The following is a 20,076-nucleotide window of genomic DNA, read 5'->3' as shown; positions in this document are numbered from 1 at the left end:
AAAGATGTTTTTCTTTTTCATGTCCAACTTCAACGCAAAGTCGTCAAACACCTGGGGAGTGTTAAGGCTCACAATACCCCTTGTTATGTTTCTTGAGGGGTTTAGTTTCCCAAATAGTGTGCCATGTGGGGTGTTTTTTACTATTCTGGTACCATGGGGGCTTCCTAAATGAGACATGCCCCCCAAAAACCATTTCAGCAAAATTCGCTTTCCAAAAGCCCAATGTCGCTCCTTCCCTTCTGAGCCCTCTAGTGCACCCACAAAACACTTTACATCCACATATGAGGTATTTCCTTACTCGAGAGAAATTGGGTTACAAATTTTGGGGGGCTTTTTCTCCTTTTACCCCTTGTAAAAATAAAAAAATATGGGTCTACAAGAACATGTTAGTGTAAAAAATGCAGATTTTGATTTTTCTCCTCCACTTTGCTGCTATTCTTGTGAAACACCTTAAGGGTTAACAAAATTTCTGAATGTCATTTTGAATACTTTGAGGGGTGCAGTCTCTATAATGGGGTCATTTATGGGGTATATTTCTCACAGAAAGGCCCCTCAAATCCACTTCAAACTTAACTGGTCCCTAAAAAATTCAGATTTTGAAATTTTCGAGAAAATTTTGGAAATTGCTGCTATTCTGCTATAAAAAGTAAAAACATGTCAACTTTATGATGTCAAAATAAAGTAGACATACTGTATTTGTGAGTCAATATATAATTTATTTGGAATATTCATTTTCCTTAAAAAAAAAAGAGAGTTTCAAAGTTAGAAAGATGCAAAATTTTAAAAATTTTCATGAAATTTGGTGGATTTTTCACCAAAAAAGGATGCAAATAACGACGGAAATTTACCACTATGTTAAAGTAGAAAATGTCATGAAAAAACAATCCCGGAATCAGAATGAAAGGTAAAAGCATTCCAGAGTTATCAATGCTTAATAAAAATGAAAATGAGCTGCGTCCTCAAGGGGTTAAAGGGGTACTCTGGTGGAAAACTTTTTTTTTTTAAATCAACTGGTCCCAGAAACAGATTTGTAATTCACTTTTATTAAAAATCTTAATCCTTCCAGTAATTATTAGCTGCTTAATACTAGGGGTGTGAATCGCCAAGAATTTGGCGATTCGATTCGAATCGCGATACCAGTGTGGCGATTCGATATATCGCGATATATCGCGATACCGTCTAGGTGACGATACATCGCGATATATCGCCCACCTGGGAGCATTCATAGATCCCAATAGACGCCGCTGTCAGCTTTGACAGCGGCGATCTAGTACTCCGGTGCTGCAAAATAAAAGAAAACACACTTTATCTTACCTGCCAACGAGCCCGCGGAGCTCCGGTACACTCCGGTACAGGTGTTGGGTCCCCGGGCTGTATTCTTCTTACTTCCTGTTAGTCCGGCACGTCACATGGAGCTTCAGCCTATCACCAGCGGAGGCGGGAGATCGCTGCGGCTGGTGATAGGCTGAAGCTCCATGTGACGTGCCGGACTAACAGGAAGTAAGAAGAATACAGCCCGGGGACCCAACACCTGTACCGGAGTGTACCGGAGCTCCGCGGGCTCGTTGGCAGGTAAGAGAAAGTGCGTTTTATTAAAAATTCCACATCCCTAAAAGAATCGATTCAAAAATATTTTGAATCGATTCTGTATCGGCAAATGAAAAATCGCGATTATCGCGAGAATCGATTTTTTCTTACATCCCTACTTAATACTACAGAGGAAATTATTTTCTTTTTGGAACACAGAGCTCTCTGCTGACATCACAAGCACAGTGCTCTCTGCTGACATCTCTATCCATTTTAGGAACTGTCCAGAGCAGCATATGTTTGCTATGGGGATTTTCTCCTGCTCTGGACAGTTCTTAAAATGGACAGAGATGTTAGCAGAGAGCACTGTGGTCATGATCTCAGCAAAGAGCTCTGTGTTCCAAAAAGAAAATAATTTCCTCTGTAGTATTCAGAAGCTAATAAGTACTGGAAGAATTAAGATTTTTTAATAGAAGTAATTTACAAATCTGTTTAACTTTCTGGCACCTGTTGATTTTAAAAAAAAGTTTTCCATCGGAGTACCCCTTTAACCCCTTAACGACGAGCGCCGTAAATGTACGTCCCGGTGACGTGATACTTAACGCACCAGGATGTACATTTACATCCTAAGCATAACCGTGGGCATCGGATGCCTGCGATCAACAGCCGGGACCTGCCGGTAATCGCGGATGTCCGCCATTAACCCCTCAGATGCCGTGATCAATACAATCACGGCATCTGCAGCATCATGGTCACTTAATTGAATGATCGGATCATCCTGCGCGGCAGCCGGAGGTCCCCTCACCTGCCTCTGCTTTCTTCCAGGAGTCTTCTGCTCTGATCTGCCTTCCCGCAGACCAGAGCAGAAGATGAACGATAACCCTGATTAGTGCTATGTCCTATACATAGCACTGAACAGGATTAGAAATCGAATGATTGCTATGAATAGTCCCCTATGGGGACTATTCAAGAGTAAAAATAAAAGTAAAGTAAGAAAAATTTGAAAAAACCCCTCCCCTAATAAAAACGTAAATTGCCCCATTTTCCCTATTTCACCCCCAAAAAGTGTTTAAAAAATATTTTATATACATATTTGGTATTGCCACGTGTGTAAATATCTGAACTATTAAAATAAAATGTTAATGATACCGTATGGTGAACGGCGTGAACGTAAAAAAAAAATAAAAAAAGTCCAAAATAGCTGCTTTTTATAACAATTTAATCCAAATTTTTTTTATAAAAAATGTATTAAAAGTTTTATATAAGCAAATATGGTATCAATAAAAAGTACAGATCATGGTGCAAAAAATGAGCCCTCATACTGCCGCTTATACGGAAATATGAAAAAGTTATAGGTCTTCAAAATAAGGGGATCTTAAATGTACTAATTTGGTTAAAAAGTTTGTGATTTTTTTTAAGCCCAACATTAATAGAAAAGTATGTTATCAGAGGTATCATTTAAATTGTATTGACCCAAAGAATAAAGAACACATGTCACTTTTACCATAAATTGTACGTCGTGAAAACAAAATCTTCCAAAATTTGCAAAATTGCGGTTTTCTTCTTAATTTCCCCACAAAAATAGTATGTTTTTGGTTGCACCATACATTTTATGGTAAAGTAAGTGATGACATTACAACGGACAACTGGTCGTGCAAAAAACAAGCCCTCATACTAGTCTGTGGATGAAAATATAAAAGAGTTAGGATTTTTTGAAGGCGAGGAGGAAAAAATGAAAATGTAAAAATAAAATTTTCTGCGTCCTTAAGACCCAAATGGGCTGCGTCCTTAAGGGGTTAAGGACCAGGCCCATTTTGGCCTTAAGGACCGGACCAATTTTATTTTTGCATTTTTGTTTTTTCCTCCTCGCCTTCTAAAAATCATAACTCTCTTATATTTCCATCCACAGACCCATATGAGGGCTTGTTTTTTGTGTCACCAATTGTACTTTGTAATTACATCACTTATTTTACCATAAAATGTACGGCGCAACCAAACAAATATTATTTATGTGGTAAAATTTAAAAGAAAACCGCAATTTAGCAGATTTTGGAAGGTTTTGTTTTCACATTGTACACTTTCCGGTAAAAATGACATGTTTTCTTTATTCTGTGGGTCAATACAATTAAAATGATACCCATGATTATATTATTTTCTATAATTGTACCGCTTAAAAAAAATCTCAATGTTTGAAATTGCCCTATTTTGACTACCTATAACTTCTAATTATTCCGTATATGGGGCGATATGAGGGCTAATTTTTTGCGCCATGATCTGTAGTTTTTATCAGTATCATTTTTGCTTAGGTTTTACTTTTTATTAATTTTTCATAAATTTTTTGGGGAATAAAATGTGGCAATTTTGGACTTTTTTTATATTTTATTACGTTTACGCCGTTCACCATACGGGATGATTAACAATATATTTTAATAGTTCAGACTTTTATGCACACGGCAATACCACTTTTTTGAGGGTAAAATGGGAAAAACGGACGTTTAACTTTTTTATTGGGGGAGGGGATTTTTCTAATTTTTTTAACTTTTTTATTTTACATTTATTTACTTTTTTTTTACACTTTTTATGTCCCCATAGGGAACTATTCATTGCAATCAGTTGATTGCTAATACTGTGCAGTGCTATGTATGGGACACAGCACTGCTCAGTATTATCGGTGATCTTCTGCTCTGGTCAGCTCAATCTCAGACCAGTGCAGAAGACCCCAGGAGACGGCCGGAGCCAGATGAGGGGACCTCCGGCCGCCACGCTGGATGATCGGATCCCCGCGGCAGCGCCGCGGGCGATCCGATCATCCGTTCAAAGTACCGCAATGCTGCAGATGCCGTTAATGGCGGACATCCGCGCGATCGCTGATAGCAGCCAGGACCTGCTGGGCATGACGCGAGCACCGCTCCGGTGCTCGCGATCATGTTGGTGCGTAAATGTACGTCATGGTGCGTTAAGTACCACGTCACCATGACGTACATTTACGCCCTTTGTCGTTAAGGGGTTAAGCATGGAGGCCTCATGGTGATCGCTTCAATCTTGCATTTGCTAATGAGCAACACACTGTCCCAACTGCAGGTGTGATAATCTGGGAAGCTCAGCCATATGTGCAGGACATCCTATGGCCACATGCCTCTCATGGCAGGGCTCCCAGCAGGCATTTTACAGCAGAACAATGCTCGTCCACACAAAGCAAGGGTTTCCCAGGGATGTCTCTGCCAGATTGGAACACTTCCTTAGCCTGCCCAGATTTATTGCCAACTGAGCATTTCTGAAGAGCCAGCTTTGGCAAACTATGAGTGTGCAGGATCTGCAGGTAAAACTACAGCCCTGTAGCAAATTGTAGTCAATGGAGAATATTCAGAGCAAGGTCTTGTTACCAGTGAGGTACCTCAGGGATCTCTACTGGGACAAATTTTGTTTAATATCTTTATCAGTGATATTGCAGAAGGTCTCGATGGTAAGGTATGTCTTTTTGTTGATGACACAAAGATATGTAACAAGGTTGATGTTCTCTGAGGAATACACCAAATGGAAAAGGATTTGGGTAAACTAGAGGAATGTGAAAAAATCTCTAAATAAATATAAAGGTGTGGGGGAAGTGCTATTTAAGACATAACTTTTAATATATGCTTACTATTACACACCAATATGTGCAAAGTGATTATACCCACATAAAAATAAAATCATGCGACACAGGATCTGTTAGGATCACCACCCATCTGGTGGATTTATCATGAATCTAATGTGTAGATACACATATTTAGTCATGAATCTCTAATAAGAAATATAATTCTCTACGCGTTTCTACTCCAATCAAGAGTGTCCTCAGGAGAATATCAGAATAATAGAGATAATAAGAGTATCACATTTAAATAAACATGGTATTACTGAGTGACCCACGATACAGGGTATCACTCAGAGGGTGTGATCTTTCCCAGCTGAAACAGGAGAATGCCGGCACGACCTAAAAAGAAAACCAACAGTACAGTCAGCCCAATATACGGACTTGCACTAAATGTAGTTTTTGTAGGGCTGAAAGACTCACAGTCCTTGCCGTGGTTCCGGACACCTATAAATAAAATAATATATTCCTATCAATAAACAAGGTTCCGCTGTACCTGTAATGTAAATCTAGCATATCGCCGCTAGTGCGCTGTACTCACTGTCAGCTGGTCTAGGTGCCGATCACAGGATCCCGGAGGTGCGCAACCCGCAGTGGCGGGGAGCCGGAGTGATTCTAACCGGCTGCGATGCGCTCACCTTCCAGGTCCCTCGGCGTCTGGCGTCATATCCTGGCGCCTCCGTGTGACGTCGGCAGTGCCCGCCCCGCTCTGACGCCCACAGGAGGCGGGCAAAATGCCGAATACACTACTATAATTCAGGGCCGGATTCAGGTATGTATGGGAGTGACTTATTGCTAGTTATAGAGTATACTAACTCCTGTATGACTGGTTATATATTACTGAATGAACCAATGGGAGTAATAACAATAATTGGCATTGAAACACTAAAATTGCAAAGAATGCCTAAACAGGGGTATATAAAAACCGATCGCGAGCATGCCGCAGTGTGAACGTGCCATTAAGAAATGAAATAGGCACAAGGTCCCGCAAGATAAGGGTACACATGCCGAATGATCATGACCGGATATACCCCAGATTAAAGACCACATTATACATTAATAAGGTGCCTAAATTGGTCATATCATGATCTAAATAAATTATACTTATCCCAAAGATTAAACTAGGATAGCCCCAAATAAGAACAGCCCATATCAAGAACTCCTCTATTGTACTTCTTATTATATGTATTTACATGTACACGAAATCAGCAGACGGATGTAGGGGGCAAAGCCCCCAGAGAAAAAAAAAATATATATAAAATTGTTGGTCCCCATTCAGACCAGAGGAATGAGGAATGGTCAGAATTCTGGCAACTAAAGTTTAATGTGGATAAGTGCAAAATAATGCACCTGGGGCATAAAAACCCAAGGGCAGAGTATAGAGTATATGATACAGTCCTGACCTCAGTATCTGAGGAAAGGGATTTAGGGGTCATTATTTCAGAAGACTTAAAGGTAGGAAGACAATGTAATAGAACAGCAGGAAATGCTAGCAGAATACTTGGATGTATAGGGAGAGGTATAAGCAGTAGAAAGAGAGAAGTGCTCATGCCGCTGTACAGAACACTGGTGAGACCTCACTTGGAGTATTGTGCGAAGTACTGGAGGCCGTATCTCCAGAAGGATATAGATACTCTAAAGAGAGTTCAGAGAAGAGCTGCTAAACTAGTACATGGATTGAAGGACAAAACTTATCAGGAAAGGTTAACACCTTAAGGACCCATGACGTACCGGTACGTCATGAGTCTGCTCCCGTTCTATAACGCGGGCCTGGCCTCTAACAACGTCCAGGACCTGTGTCTAATAGCACGCGGCACTGATCGCGGTGCTGCGTGCTATTAACCCTTTAGATGCAGTGTTCAAAATTGAACGCTGCGTCTAAAGTGAAAGCAAACCATTGCCGGTTAGCTCAGGGGGCTGTTTGGGATGTCTGACATCCGGCAATTGCGGCATCCCGAACAGCTGTGACACAGCAGGAGGGTCCCTTACCTTGCCTCCTGGTGTCCGATCGCCAAATGACTGCTCAGTGCCTGAGATCCAGGCATAAGCAGTCAAGCGGCAGAATCATCCATCAATGGTTTCCTATGAGAAATCATTGATCAATGTAAAAGATCAGTGTGTGCAGTGTTATAGCCCCCTATGGATCTATAACATTGCAAAAAAAAAAAAAGTGATCAATACGTCCTATCAATACATAAATGGTACCACTAAAAACTTCAGATCACAGCGCAAAAAATAAGCCCTCATACCGCTCCATACGTGGAAAAATTTAAAGGTTATAGGGGTCAGAAGATAACAATTTTAAACGTATACATTTTCCTGCATGTAGTTATGATTTTTTCCAGAAGGACGACAAAATCAAACCTATATAAGTAGGGTATCATTTTAATCGTATGGACCTACAGAATAAAGAGAAGGTGTCATTTTTACTGAAAAATTTACTGTGTAGAAATGGAAGCCCTCAAAAATTACAAAATGGCGTTTTTTTTTTCAATTTTGTCTCACAATGATTTTTTTTCCGCTTTGCCGTCGACTTTTGAGTAAAATGACTAATGTCATTACAAAGTAGAATTGGTGGCACAAAAAATAGGCCATCATATCGATTTTTAGGTGCAAAATTTAAAGAGTTATGATTTTTTTTAAGGTAAGGAGGAAAAAACGAATGCAAAAATGGAAAAACCCCGGATCCTTAAGAGGTTAAAGGACCTTAACATGTATAACTTGGAAGAAAGAAGAGACAGAGGGGATGTGATAGAAACTTTTAAATACATAAAGGGAATCAATACAGTAAAAAAGAAAAATATATTTGAAAGAAGAAAAACTACCACAAGAGGACATAGGTTTAAACTAGAGGGCCAAAGATCTAAAAGTAATATGAGGAAGTATTACTTTACTGAGAGAGTAGTGGATGCATGGAATAGCCTTCATGCAGAAGTGGTAGCTGCAAATACAATAAAGGAGTTTAACCTGTTAACAACCAAGGACGTGTATACAAATCTTTGTGCTGTTAACTCGAGCATCCGACTCTGATTCCTGTAGCTGGGGGCTGCCGTTAAAAGCCGACATGCAGAGATCGCTGCAGACGGCTATTAATACTTTAGATTGCTGCTGTCAAAGCTGACAGCAGCGTATAAAGGGACCTTTGAACACTTCCTGGTGGTCCACTTCTGAGGTAGCGTTTGATTGATGAACCAGGCTTCATCAATCAAACACAGAGCACACAGATCAATGTAGTTCTATGGAACTACATTGATCTGTATGAGGAAGCCAATGATTATTCCTAAAAGTCCCCTAAGGGGACTAAAAAAGTGTAAAAAATAAGTTTAATAAAAGTTCATAAAAACACCTATAAACCCCTTCCATGTTAAAAGTTTAAATCACCCCCCTTTTCCCAAATTCCATATAAAAAATATATAAACATATATGTATTATCGCCGTGTGTGTAAATGTCCAAACTATAAAAATGTAATGTTACTCAAACCACACGGTCAATGGCGTACACATAAAAAAATTCCAAAGTCCAAAATTGCGTATTTTTGGTAACTTTGTATATCCTAAAAAGTCCCATCAAAACAAAAATGGTACTGATAAAAACTTCAGATCATGGCACAAAAAATTAGCTCTCATACATCCCTGTATATGGAAAAATAAAAAAGTTATAGGGGTCAGAAGAGGGCAATTTTAAACATATTAATTTTGGTGCATGAACTTATAATTTTTAAAGTAGTAAAATAAAACCTATATAAATTAGGTATCCTTGGAATCATATGGACTTACAGAATAAACTCAACTCAATAGGGACTTATTAGGGTTATAGGTTGAACTTGATGGACTCTGGTCTTTTTTCAACCTTATGAACTATGTTACTATGTAAAGATATACATATCTTACCAAAAAGAGCACTGCGTAGAATCGGAAGCCCCAAAAATTACAAAATGGCGTTTTTTTTCAAATTTTGCCCCATTAATATTTTTTTTTCTGGTTTCGCTGTAAATTTCATGGGGAAATGATTGATGTCATTACAAAGTATAATTGGTGGCGCAAAAAACAAGCCCTTATATGGGTCTGTAGGTTCAAAATTTAAAGCGTTCCGATTTTTAGAAGGTGAGGTGGAAAATACGAAAGTGCAAAAATGAAAAATCCTGTGGTCCTTAAATTGCCACTTTCATATATATTTTTTTGCTAAATACAATAGAGCACTATAAAATATGATTATCTTTAAATACATTCAATTATTTTTTTCATTGATTTAACTTTAAAATCGCATGCATTAAAGTGGCCACTAGGGGTCCTGACAAAAGAGGCCCACGTTGATCTCTGGCCACCGCTATATGAAAACCGACATTGACAACAGTTCTGGCCCATCAGAATACAGGAAGTGAGGGCAATCTTTAGAAGTCTCTGTGCCCCCTCCCGGCCTGTCACTCAGCACCAGGAGAAACAGAGGCATGTATTCCCATGCTGCAGCTGCTCGTCCATCCATCACAGGTACTGCCTGGGCTATAGCTCTATCCCAGTCAGAGTACACGACTGGCTGGGATTTGTATTCACCAACACACATTATCTTATGCAATATGTAAGAGGAGCAGAGGATTATATATATTATTTTCTGCTCCTCTTACATATTGCATAAGATGCATAAGACTACAAATCCCAGCCAATCGTGCAATATGTAAGAGGATCAGAGGATGAGGAGATCCAGAGAAGAAAGGGTTACAGAGCAGCCTGCAGTGATTGGCTGACTGCCAGGCTCCTCCCAGACTCAGTGACACACAGTGAGGGCGGAAGTTTAGTCATGTAGAGTGAGGGCAGAAGAGGGACCCGCCTACTGCCTGAGGGAAGATGAGAATCCAGACTGCAACTGATGTAAGCCGTTTTTATTAGAAATATAGGGGATAAACACATAAAACTTACATGTACATGATCATTGTGAGGTACTGAGTAACACATAACAACTTTTTGTTTTTTGGGGAGATGATAGGTACGCTTTAACTCCTTGGGGACGGAGGGTTTTTCCGTTTTTGCACTTTCGTTTTTTCCTCCTTACCTTTTAAAAATCATAACCCTTATTTTTTGTGCCACCAATTCTACTTTGTAATGATATCAGTCATTTTACCCAAAAATCTATGGCGAAATGGAAGAAAAAATACAAAATTGAAGAAAAAACGCAATTTTATAACTTTTGGGGACTTCCATTTCTACGCAGTACAATTTTCTATTAAAATGACACCTTATCTTTATTCTGTAGGTCCATACAATTAAAATGATTTTGTCGTACTTCGGGAAAAAATCATTACTACCTGCAGGAAAATTTATATGTTTAAAATTGTCATCTTCTGACCCTTATGATTTTTTTATTTTTCCACTTATGGGGCGATATGAGGGCAAATTTTTTGCGTCGTGATCTGAAGACTTTAGTGGTATCATTTTGGTATTGATCGGACTTTTTGATCGCTTTTTATTAATTTTTTCATGATATAAAAAGTGACCAAAAGTACGCTATTTTGGAATTTTTTTGCGCGTACACCATTGACCGTGCGGTTTAACTAATGATATATTTTTATAATTTGGACATTTCCACATGTCACATATGTTTATTTTTATTTACACATTTTTTTTATGGGAAAAGGAGGGTGATTCAAACTTTTATTAGGGAAGGGGTTAAATGATCTTTATTAACTTTTTTTTCACTTTTTTTTGCAGTGTTATAGCTCCCATAGGAGGCTATAATACTGCACACACTGATCTTTTACATTGACCAATGGTTTCTCATAGGAAACCATTGATCAATGATTCTGCCGCTTGACTGCTCATGCCTGGATCTCAGGCACTGAGCAGTCATTCGGCGATCGGAGGAAGGTAGGGACCCTCCTTATCTCCTACAGCTGTTCAGGATGCCGTGATTTTGCCGCGGCGATCCCGAACAGATCCCTGAGATAACCGGCATTAGTTTACTTTGACTTTAGACGCGGCGTTCAACTTTGAACACCGCGTCTAAAGGGTTAATAGCACGCAGCACAGTGATCAGTGCCGTGCGCTATTAGCCACGGGTTCCGGCCGTTGTTAGAGGCCGGGCTGGACCTGCTATGACGCATTCTAGAAAGGGAGGGGGCGGAGGGTGTACAGGTACGCCCTCCTTCCCCAACAGGTTAAGCATGCATGGGATAGGCATAAGGCTATCCTTCATATAGCATAGGGACAGGAACGATTGATAGTATTCAGATTATTGAGCAGATTAGATGGGCCAAGTAAGAGAAAAGTATACAAAAAATGGATTACTCGGTGCTCAGCAATACCACTAAAAAAGACTGTACGATGGAAGTATGGTGCAAATGGAAAAGAATGTTGAACTTCCAGACCAATATAATAATATAAAATTTAATACCAAGAAAAAGTATAAAAATATTAAGCAAGAAAAAAATATGTTAATGATGAATTATAATAAATTGCAGCCGCAGGGCCCTACGGCTGCACACTATTACAATAAAATAGGCAAGAATTGTTGTATAAATTTTATCACCAATATGAACCTCGAAGAGTATTAGCATATAAAATGGTTTCACCCCGATCGATCATAGAAACAATGAGGGACATTTATCAATGTTTGCTTATGTATTCTTTTTTTTTGTAATTTTTTCCTTATTTTTTTTTTTGCTTATGTGCGACGTATTTATCAACTGGTTTCAGCCTGTTGATAATTTTCTTTCACGTAAGCAACTTTTCCTTTTTTACTTTGGTAGTAGCTTTTTCTGCTCCATGTTTGAGCTGGAATAAATTTAGTAAATTTTTAACCCTGTTGCGACTTTTTTTTGCGCAGTTGCGACTGTCGCAGTTAATAAATACCTGACTACACGTAGTCCATTTTAAAATTATTACTACGTAGTCAATTTTTGGAAAACTTGCTTTTCTCGCTTTCCAGTCAAAATGTCGCACGAAAAATCCCGTAGTCGCAGTTGCGACAATTTTGCGACAATTATAGTAAAGAAAACCTGACTAAACCCGTTGATAAATGTCCATAAATATGTATAGAATTATATGCAACGCAGTGAAACTATAGATGTGGCAATATAATTATATAGATTTTTAGCAACTGTAACATTCTAAACCTGTAAAGAAAAAAGTGTGAAGTGTTGCCCTTTGAGGGTATCAGCGTCCGTCCTGAAAGAAAATTCAATGGACAATACGTATACTGTCCCGGAGATGAATCTGAAAGTTCTGTGCGGGGAATAATGAGCACTGATTGCGAAATAGAAAGTCTGGACGCCCGGCTGGAAAAACTTGCTGTGCCGATAAAATTCATGTTAGGGAAAGGACACAGGCACTTGCGTGCCACTCACCCACTCCGCGATGGACCAGGTACCGATGATCGTCCTGCTCTAGCTAAGAACGGCTGGAGCACCGGCAAGTGCAACCGCCGCCGTGAGCTCCCGGCGTCTGACGTAGCGGGTGGAAGGTCACATGTCTGGCAGTCAGCTGATTAGATGGATTAGTCCGGTAAAACGTTATAATAGGAAATGGATTATGGAAAATTGAAATGTCCACTATAGAAACAAGTCCCTATTGATAGGGTATCCTTTAACGAAAGGATAAGTCCAATGATCCGGCAGTGAAGATATATCCAATAGTCTGGTAACAAGTGGACAATGATGTTGGGGATTAAGGATATTCCCTGATGTGGTTTCAAGCTTAACCAAAGTCTCTCCAAGGTTTTAAAATCAAGACCGCTAGGTCTAAATATGCACAAAAAAAAAAAGAAAAAGAAAAAAAAAGCCGGGCTTCCAGACTTGCTATTTCGCAACAGGTGCTCATTATTCCCTGCACAGAACTTTAAGATTCATCTCCGGGACAGTATACGTATTGTCCATTGATTTTTCTTTCAGGACGGACGCTGATATCCTCAAAAGGCAACACTTCCCACTTTTTTCTTTACAGCTTTAGAATGTTACAGTTGTTAAAATCTATATAATTATATTGCCACATCTATTGTTTCACTACGTTGCATATAATTCCATACATATTGTTTCTATGATCGATCGTGGTGAAACCATTTTATATACTAATACTCTCCGAGGTTCATATTGGCGATAGAATTTATATAACAATTCTTGCCTATTTCATTGTTATAGGGGGAGATTTATTAAAACCTGTGCAGAGGAAAAATTTCCCAGTTGCCCATAGCAACCAATCAACTCGCTTCTTTCATTTTGCAGAGGCCTTGTTAAAAATGAAAGAAACGATCTGATTGGTTGCTATGGGCAACTGGGCAGCTTTTCCTCTGCACATGCACAGGTTTTGATAAATCTCCCCCATAGTGTGCAGCCGTAGGGCCCTGCGGCTGCAATTTATTATAAATCATCATTAATATATTTTTTTCTTGTTTAATATTTTTATATTTTTTCTTGGTATTGCATTTTATATTATTATATTGGTCTGTCTGGAAGTTCAACATTCTTTTCCATTTGCACCATACATCCATCGTGCAGTCTTTTTGAGTGGTATTGCTGAGGACTGAGCATTCTATTTTATTCGTAGATTTGTAAATTACTTCTATTTAAAAATCTCAACCCTTCCAGTACTTATCAGCTGCTGTATGATTCACAGGAAGTTCTTTTCTTTAAAAAAAAAAATTCTGTCTGACCACAGTGCTCTCTACATTTCAGCAGAGTGTAATTTCTTTAGTGTTGTTACATGAAAAAATATAGAGATGAGCGAACTTACAGTAAATTCGATTTGTCACGAACTTCTCGGCTCGGCAGTTGATGACTTATCCTGCGTAAATTAGTTCAGCCTTCAGGTGCTCCGGTGGGCTGGAAAAGGTGGATACATTACTAGGAAAGAGTCTCCTAGGACTGTATCCACCTTTTCCAGCCCACCGGAGCACCTGAAAGCTGAACTAATTTATGCAGGAAAAGTCATCAACTGCCGAGCCGAGAAGTTCGTGACGAATCAAAGCTACTGTAAGTTCGCTCATCTCTAAAAAAATATGATACAATATTTACAAAAATGTGATGGGGGTGTACTAACTTTTGTGAGATACTGTATATAGTAACATAGATAGGTTTGCTATGGATTTGCCCCTACTCTGGACAGTTCCTGACATGGACAGAGGTGTCAGCAGAGATCACGGTGGTCAGACAGAAAATAAATGTAAAAAGAAAACAACTATCGGTGGAGCATACAGCAGCTGATAAGTAATGGAAGGGTTAGGATTTTTAAATAGAAGTAATTTAAATGTTCTGGCACCAGTTGATTAAAAATTTTTATTATTATTATTTTTTACCGTAGTACCCCTTAAATTTGATTTTAACAACCTCTTTTGTCAGGTTGAGCTCGATGGACTCTTGTCTTTTTTCAACCTTACAAACTATGTTACTATATACAGTATCTCACAAAAGTTAGTACACCCCATCACATTTTTGTAAATATTGTATTATATTTTTTCATGTAACAACACTAAAGAAATTACACTCTGCTGCAATGTAAAGTAGTGAGTGCATAGCCTGTATAATAGTATTCATTTTGTTATTCCCTTAACATAACGCAACAGACTGCCATTAATGTCTAAACCTTGGAAACAAAATTTGGAATTGTCCACATTGGGCCCAAAGAGTCAATATTTTGTATGGCCACCATTATTTTCCAGCGCTGCCTTAAGTTTCTTGGGCATGGAGATCCTCAGAGCTTTGCTGCTTGTCACTGAAGTCCTCTTCCACTCCTCCATGATGAAGCTGGTGAATATTAGAGACTTTGCTGGCTTCTTTAGCAAGAGGTGTGTTTACAGTCATTATTTTGTTGGAATACTGCCCTGCAGCCCAGTCTCCGAAAGGAGGGGATCCTCATTTACTGCCTTATGACACAGTACACAGGCATTCATGGTTCCCTCAATGAACTGTAGCACCCAGTGCCAGCAGCACTCATGCATCCCCAGACTATGGCACCTCCACCAACATGTTTGACTCTAAGCAAGACTCACTTGTCTATGTACTCACCATCTGGTTGCCACCACACAAGCTTGACACCATCTGAACCAAAGAAGTTTATCTTGGTTTCATTAGACCACAGGACATGGTTCCTGTAATCCATGTCCTTAGTCTGATTGTTTTCAGCAAAATGTTTGTGAGTTTGACAGCCATGCAAACCAATCTGATGCAGTGTGCGACCTCTTTATATGATGCTAAGCACGTATACTCAGCTTCTTTGGTAAACCATGAGTAGAACTTGTTCTGTAAAACAGCTGTATGGTCTTGCCCACTGTGCAGTCTGTGCACTCTACAGCTCAGTTTCAGGGTCTTGGCGATCCCCAAATAACCCAGGCTATCTTTATGTACAGCAACAATTCTTCTTTTTGACCAGTATTAGAGAGTGTGAGAATGATACCACCAAATTTAAGACACCGGTTCCCTATTATATCTGAGATCTTGAAACACTTACGAGTCACATGACACCGGGGAGGAAAAATGGCCAATTGGGCCCAATATGGACATTTTTACAAAGGGGTGTACTCGCTTTTGTTGCAAATATTTAGACATTATTAGGTGTGTGTTTAGATTATTATGAGGGGGCACAACATTAAATACTGTTATACAGGCTGTGCACCCACTACTTTACTTTGTAGCAGAGTGTCACATGAAGGGTCAGCTCTATCAAACTGTGTTCCAAGTAAAAAGCAGGCCATAGATTGTTGTAAACAGCTTTCTGATTTCAGCTCAGGTCAACTATTTTATAGGTCAACATAAGCTCTGCTTTATTTTTAGATTATTCCTGGAATGCTATCCATATACTAGAAAAATGCAAGATAAATCCTTGTGTCCAGAGTAAATCTAGGAAGACTTTTTAACCATGTTGTAACTAGTAGATTGATTTAAGTTTTCTGTATTTTTTTTAGTCTCTCGCTATTTTTGTTTACTTAAATATTTTACCAAAAGTGTAGAATAAGGCAGATATGGAGCCATTTTACTTTACTGTATTGTTTTGGCTCCTTAACATTCCTTTTTTACCAAATAGATGAATGTCTGCAATATTTCTATGGACACATATAGATACAGAAAATGGATTATTCATTTATTTAGCTAGCCTGCCTTCAAGCGCAACTGTCATGATTTTTTAGCCCCCCAGACTACTACAATGTTGTTACAGATGTCCATAACGTGAGTGTAAACATACCTTTATCGCTTCTCTTCCTTCTTTTATAAATGATAAAATACACTTATCCAGCGGTCAGGCACAGTCGGATAGGCGTGGCTTGGGGTTCGCAAAGCCCCGCTGCTGCCACGCCTATACTCTCCTTTCAGCACTGGGATCGCTGTGTAGTAAGAAACAGCGCATCCACAACCCATGCGCTCCTCCTGACGTGCATGCGCCGCTGCCCTGCATTGACTATGTGCTCATTGCACAGGTGCAGTACCAGAGGAAGGGAGGGGCGCATGTGCTGCGTCTAACTACACAGCGCTAACAATTGGCCCAAGGATGATGTAGGGGTTAAACAATACCAAATATCCAAACCCCACACCTAGGAGTGACTCCAGATGGGTGTGCAATACCCCATATGAAACACCCTCCCTTTAAAACTTAACTTTTATTTTAAATATATATAACTAAGATTTGTGAAAACTTGGTAGTATAAAACACCAGCAAACTGTTGCCACCTTAGTATTTATCCATATGCTCTCAACCTGATGGCATGTAAATTCCCTGTGCCTGCAGAACTACATGGACTATTTGGTGGTTGAGTTGCTGTCTTTAAGACACAGTAGCATAGTCTCCCCTACATGTTTCGTGACAGCAGTCACGTCATCAGGGGTGTCTGAGGCATATGACTCAGACACCCCTGATGACGTGACTGCTGTAACGAAACATGTAGGGGAGACTATGCTACTGTGTTTTAAAGACAGCAACTCAGCCACCAAATAGTCCCTGTAGTACTGCAGGCACAGGGAATTTACATGCCCTCAGGTTGAGAGCATATAGATAAATACTAAGGTGGCAACAGTTTGCTAGTGTTTTAAACTAGTTTTCACAAGTCTTAGTTATATATATTTAAAATAAAAGTTAAGTTTTAAAGGGAGGGTGTTTCATATGGGGTATTGCACACCCATCTGGAGTCACTCCTAGGTGTGGGGTTTGGATATTTGGTATTACTACACAGCGGTCCCGGCGCTCAAAGGAGAGGATAGGTGTGGCGCCGGTGGGGCTTTGCGAACCCAAGCCACGCCTATCCGACTGTACCTGACCGCTGGATAAATGTATTTTATAAGTTATAAAGGAAGGAAGAAAAGCGATGAAGGTATGATTACACTCACATTATGGACATCTGTAACAACATTGTAGTAGTCTGGGGGCTAAAAAATCATGACAGTTGCGCTTTCAGCACCCATCACCACCCAATACAGATTTGCAGCATAATATCATAGATATGAAAGCTATTTATTACATCTGCAGTTACACTACCATAAACATATCAAGATTATTGTATTTACTGGATGGGAAGGACAAATGAATGCAGCTATATGAAAGTTTGTGGATTAAAGCTAAAACTGACATATAGTGTACATGAACGAAAGGAAATAATCCAGCAAAGCAACAGGCTATTAGAAAGCATTCAGTTATCAGCCAGCAGCTCAAACATCTTACTTTTATACAGGTAACCTTGCTAGCTAAATGCACAAGGCCTTTACGGCTATTATCCACCTAGGGGCAGTATAACTTTACAAACCTATGCTGAAGTGCACTATACCAACCCTAAATATCACGTGCCTTCATATTTCTGCCTGTTACACTTATGTAAAAAAAATGCATACTTACATAATAACCTTGTGTCACCCACAGGACCTCTGAATTCAGCACAATATTCACCGTACATGTTGCTTTAACGTCCATGCCAGGATTCTAAGATCTCCCTATATAAAAAGAAGATAATCTGGCCATTTTTTATCCAGTTAGTGGTGGTGCACTGCAGAACAGTATGATGAATGCATGGCTCAATGTATGATGTGATTGTCCTTGTATGGGGAAATGCTACCACCATGTGGCCGTTTCAGGAAGAACAAGACAGACGCTTTTTTTTTTTTTGTACATTAATGATAAAAAGCATAATCATATTAGAAATGTTTAAAAGGCAAAGTTTTGTATGTATTATATAAATAAGCATTAAACGACAATTTTTCACTGTGAAAATGTATACATTTCAGTTGTAATAAAAAGAATCTAATCATATTGTTCAAACTAGAGGCAAGCAAATAAATTCCTTAGGTTTGAAGTTTGGAACACATTTGAGACATTTAAATATCTTTCATACATTGATAAATACTGTGTATTTTGCTTTGATTTGTTGCAAAATTTTGAGCAGCATGGAAACTGTGCGAAAATTTGTGACTTTTTAGAAATTTATGGACTCACATATCCGTAAAATTGCAGAAATGTTATGTCCAATTTTTAATGCAAAAAAACTTTTAAAAACTGAACAATTTATAAAAAAAACAAGTAGAAATATGCCTGACTGTGCAAACCTAAACTTATTGTTACTCTGAGGTTGTATATAATTCATTTTAAAGGGAAACTGATGGCTGATTTACATGCACTAAATCCAATATGATGGGTTATAGTGCGGGTTAACCAGATTAACCCCTTAAGGACCAATACAAGCAAACCTGTACGCCCCTGAAAGACTAGGCCTGTTTTTTCAAATCGGGGATTTATGTCTTTATTAGAGAATAACTCTGGTAACGTTTTGCCAATCACGGTAATTCTGACATTGTGTTTTTTTGTCAAAGTTGTCCTTCATGTACATAGTAAAAGTAAGCTGATATCATTTGTAGTTTTTATTTTACAATGCAAAAAATCATGACATTTTAAAAAAAATTAAGATTTTTTGCTATTTTAAATTTGAAAAGTACTTCTTTTTTATGTGCTATGCAAGGTTGGCAGAAATTTGAAGGTACATAGGAACACCCCTCCCCCCAATGACCCCATTTTAAAAACTAGACCCCTCAAGGTATTCGCTAGGGGGTACAGTGATTATTTTAACACCATCGTTTTTTGACAGGAATTATTACAAAGTCAGTGTTTCAAATTCGAAATTTGTATTTTTTTCACAAATGCATAATTTGTGGGGCATATTTTTTGCGCATCACTTCTGATATTGCAAGAAATGCACCCTATATTTTATTAAGCTGCTCGGCCCGTGTTTGGAAATACCCCCGCTTAGGCCATATTTGGTTCCTTGGCCGCATGGTAGGACCCAGAAGGAGAGGAGCACCATTTGGCTTTCAGGGCATCATTTTAGGCCGAATGGATTATAGGCCGCACTTCATGTTTGCAAAGGGTTTTAGCTGCCAGAACCATACAACCAAACTACACCCCTCAGGGAACATTACAAGGGGTACAGTGAGCCTTAACACCTCACAGGTGTTTGACGACTTTTTGTTAAAGTTGGATGTGTAAAGGAAAAAAATGTTTATCACTAAAATGCTGGCTTTTCCCCAATTTTTTTTTTTTACAAAGGGTAATAGGAGAAAATTACCGCCAAAATTTGTAACCCCATTTCTTCTGAGTATGGAACTACCTCATATGTGGATGTAAAGTGCTCTGCGGGCGAACAACAATGCTCAGAAGAGAAGGAGTGCTATTGAACTTTTGGAGAGAGAATTCAATTGGAATAGAAGTCGGGGGCCATGTGCATTTCCAAAGCCCCCCGTGGTGCCAGAACAGTGGACCCCCCCACATGTGACCCCATTTTGGAAACTACACCTCTCACAGAATGTAATAAGGGGTGCAGTGAGCATTTATACCCCACTGGAGTTTGACAGATCTTTGGAACAGTGGGATGTACAAATGAAAATTTAATTTTTCATTTTCATGCACCACTGTTCCAAAAACCTGTCAGACACATGTGGGGTGTAAAGGCTCACTGTAACCCTTATTAA

The 20,076-nt window shown here is 39.1% G+C and overlaps 1 protein-coding gene across 2 annotated transcripts in view; it reads right to left on the bottom strand.

The window, feature by feature from the left end:
- Positions 1-18,112, bottom strand: part of LOC130293360 (germ cell-specific gene 1-like protein) — a 101,114-nt gene extending 83,002 nt beyond the window's left edge. The window contains exon 1 of one of the 2 annotated variants that reach the window (XM_056541948.1): positions 17,957-18,112. The gene's annotated coding sequence lies outside the window, so the exon portion shown is untranslated. The remainder of the gene's footprint in view (positions 1-17,956) is intronic. The other variant, XM_056541950.1, reaches the window with a different exon arrangement.
- Between the last annotated feature and the right edge of the window lie 1,964 nt (positions 18,113-20,076).

Source organism: Hyla sarda, chromosome 10 (genome assembly GCF_029499605.1).
Source record: "Hyla sarda isolate aHylSar1 chromosome 10, aHylSar1.hap1, whole genome shotgun sequence".
Classification (NCBI taxonomy): Eukaryota; Metazoa; Chordata; class Amphibia; order Anura; family Hylidae; genus Hyla; species Hyla sarda.
This window is presented reverse-complemented; position numbering and strand designations above follow the sequence as displayed.